This window comes from Nicotiana tomentosiformis, chromosome 8 (genome assembly GCF_000390325.3).
Source record: "Nicotiana tomentosiformis chromosome 8, ASM39032v3, whole genome shotgun sequence".
NCBI lineage: Eukaryota > Viridiplantae > Streptophyta > Magnoliopsida > Solanales > Solanaceae > Nicotiana > Nicotiana tomentosiformis.
This window is the reverse complement of record NC_090819.1, coordinates 25,934,332-25,938,453: the sequence shown is the minus strand read 5'-3', so window position 1 is coordinate 25,938,453 and position 4,122 is coordinate 25,934,332.

The following is a 4,122-nucleotide window of genomic DNA, read 5'->3' as shown; positions in this document are numbered from 1 at the left end:
TACCCGAATTGGTTAGCAAAAGTAGTAATAGCCACTAAAAAGGGAAATAAATTAAGAATGTGTGTAGACTATAAAGAATTGAACAAGGCATGCCCCAAGGACTCTTTTCCTTTACCCAACATTGATCGCATGATCGAGCCGGCCATGAGATCCTCAGCTCTCTCGATGCCTATTTCGGGTACAACCAAATTTTGATGGACCTGGGCGACCAGGAGAAAACATGCTTCATCACTAAATACTGCACCTACTGTTATCACGTAACGCCATTCGGACTAATACACGTCGGTGCCACTTACCAACGCCTAGTAAATCGGATGTTCGAAGAGCAAATAAGAAAACCAATAGAGGTTTATATTGATGGCATGTTAGTTAAGTCACTGCGAGAAGATGACCATTTGAAATATTTGCAGGAAACCTTCAACATATTGAAGAAATACAATATGAAGCTGAACCCGGAGAAATGCGCATTCGGAGTCGGGTCCGGGAAATTCCTTGGATTCATGGTGTCCAACCGGGAAATCGAGATCAATCTCGATAAGATTAAGTCCATAGAGGACATTACCATGGTGGACAATGTCAAGGCCGTTCAAAGGTTAACCGGGTGCATATCCACCTTGGGTCGATTCATTTCAAGGTCCTCTGACAAGTTCCATTGTTTCTTCTCGTTATTGAAGAAGAAGAATAACTTATCATGGACCCTGGAGTGCCAACAAGCCTTTGAAGAACTCAAGTGGTACCTTTCAAGCCTGCCTTTGCTTCATACTCCGAAGGCATACGAGCAGCTTTACCTGTACTTAGCGATATCCGAGATAACGGTAAGTACAGTCATGGTCCGGGAAGAGAAAGGTATGCAATTACCTATCTATTATGTTAGCAGGACTGTAGGCGAGGTCGAAACTAGGTATCCTCACCTGAAAAAACTGGCGCTCGCGTTGCTAAGCGCCACTAGGAAGTTAAAACCATATTTTCAATGCCATCCCATATGTGTCGTGACTACTTACCCGTTAAGAAACATAATGCATAAACCCAAGCTCTCATGACGATTGGCCAAATGGGCCGTGGAAATCAGCGGATACGATATCGAATATTGACCCCGATCCACCATCAAATCTCAAATTTAGGCGGACTTCATGGCCGACTTCACGCCGACCCTAATACCTGAGGTTGAAAGGGAATTGTTGTTGAACTCGGGGACTTACTCGGGGATCTGGACCCTCTTTACGGACGGTGTCTCGAATGCAAAGGGGTCCAGACTTGGCATCATGTTGAAGCCACCGACGGGTAATATAGTTAGGCAATCTATTAAAAATATAAAATTGACTAACAACGAGGACGAGTGTGAGGCCATGATTGTAGGTATCGAACTGGATGAAAGCCTTGGGGCCGAGGTGATCGAAGCTAAGTGCGATTCCCTCCTTGTGGTGAACCAAGTCAATGGAACGTTCGAAGTCGAAGAGGAACGAATGCGAATGTACCTGAATAAACTACAGGTAACGCTACATCGGTTCAAGGAGTGGGCCCTGCAACATGTACCTCGGGATCAAAATAGTGAAAGAAGTGGGTTGGAGATATAAAGTGTGGCTAACATGCCAAGAATGAAAATTTTACTTGTGGCCAATAGTGCCAAGGAAATGAAATGATGTGAGAAAGGTTATGAAATGAGCCTTGATTCAACTGTTCCAAATTGAGTTTGAAAATAGATGTGCCTAAAAGCTTATGTACTCAGGTCATGCCCAAATATGGCTTATTTAATTCGTGTTATGGTTTGTAAGTATTTCCAAAGTGTTTTGAGATCTTATATATTCATGAGTTGAAATTGTGTATTGCCCTTTTTGGGAAAGAGTATTTCAAGAATGAATGATGTGTTAAAAGATTTTCTATTGTGACTTAATTATGTTATACCCCCTCCTTGGGAAGAACACCTTACATGAAATCAATGTAATCAAACACTTATTTCTCATATGATGAAACCTTATAAACCTACTCTTGCTAAGGCCAAATGAGTCAAACGGTTGATTGGAAGAGAACCCCTAGTACAAACTATTATCATTTTTGGGAATCTAGAGTTGTGGCATTGTGATTACACCTCCATCCATATATATCGGGGTGAGGCGGTAGGGAGGCTTTGTGTAGAGTTGAGGGTATCGTGATTGTACCTCCACATGCATATATTGGGGTAAGGCGGTAGGGCCACTTTGTGTAGAGTCGTGGTATTATGATACACCTCCACCAACATATATTGGCGTGAGGCGGCATGGCCGCTTTGTGTAGAGATTGTAGTATTGTGATACACCTCCACCTGCATATATTGGGGTGAGGCGGCATGGCCGCTTTGTGTAGGGATTGTGGTATTGTGATACACCTCCACCCGCATACGTTGGGGTGAGGCGGCAGGGCCGCTTTGTAGAGGATCCCCGACCTAAGAATTTATAAATGTTATTGAAAGCTTTTAATAAATTTGTTGTGGATTTAACGACTAACTAAGCCTTTTATTATTACTATGATTCATCATGTTCATGTTATATTTCTATGTCCTTGAATAAGTGTTTTGGTTTTCATACTAGTACTATTCCACATATACTAACATCCCTTTTGCATGGGCGCTGCATCTTTAATGGATGCAGGTAGTTCATCAATAGGTAGATTTGCTCCTCGTTAGCAGTCACTCTCTATTCAGCAGGTTTTGGTGAGCCCTACTATGTTCCGGGCCTTGTGTCATTTGATGTTGTATTTTGAGCTTTGAGGTATAGCTGGGGCCTTGTCGCGGGTACATTTATTCTTTTCTTCTGTTGTACTTAGAGGCTTCGTAGACAGGTTGTGGGTGGTGTTTGATGTTGGGAATTAAACTAGTAAGTGTTGGTATTTGGACAAACATGTTTTTCATCATATCTATAAAGTTGTAATATTTTGGAGATCATAAATGAATATCCTTTAGTAATGGAAAAGATTGTGGAATACTTGACTCTTGTTATGTCTGTCACTTGTATTGATTCTTATATTGTTAATGGGTAAGTTTGGGTAAAAGGCATATAGCAGGCTTGCTCGACCGGGGTATCTCGGTTGAGTGCCGGTCGCACTCCCAAGGACGGGGCGTGACACCCGTTCTTGCTGGTCTATGATGCCGAAGTGCTAATACCGGTCGAAGTAGGATAACCGAGTTTCAGGTTCCGATATTCGACCTAAGTGTCAAATGATGAGGCCATCAGCACGAGCCTGGAACTATTGGATAAGAGGCACGAGGCTGCCCTCGTCCGGTTGGCCGCCCAAAAGCAACGGATCGAATGGTATTACAATCGGAGAGCCAACATCCGACACTTTAATATCGGGGACTTGGTGTTTAGAAAGGTGACACTGAACACACGGAACCCGAACAAAGGGAAGCTGGGACAAAATTGGGAAGGTCCATATCGAATTATCGAGATTACCGCAAAGGATCATACAAACTCGAAGCAGGGAACGGTGAGCGACTATCGAACAACTGGAACGTAACCCACTTGAAACAACACTACTGCTATGGTACGACCCCATCCATTCTTTTCTTTACATATACTACGAATTGGACTAACACTTTGTAAGGCCCCATGAAAGTTTTCCTAAAAACCAGGGTTCCGTGATGCGGGGGTAGGCGTAGAGGTTAATAATAGTAGAATGGCCACAGAGTGAAGCAGCTGTTTGGGCCATTTTTTATGTCAATTTCGCCGCCAGTTATGCGATCGCACAACTATTTTGCGGGCCACACTTTGATCACATAATTAGCCTTCGAATTTTTGCGGAGGGAGGTTCTGTGGCACATTATACCACTGCAAAATAGGTCTGCGGGCCGCATAACCACTGCAGACCCAGACATATTTTTTCTAATTTTTGGCACCAAATTGTGCGACCGATATGCGGACCGCATATGCGACCACAGACCTGTCTCGGGGCTTCATTTTTGGGGTTTTTAAACCTGATCCTATTTCGTTAGAACATATGCCATAGTCCATTTTTGAGCATATTTCTGATATTTTTAGAGTGAGAAAGCGTTCTTAGGGTGGGGAAGTAACCTTCAACCTAATATCCAACAATTCCTGCTCAATCCTTGAAGATTATCAAGAAAGTCCTCATCTTAAACATAAGAATCTA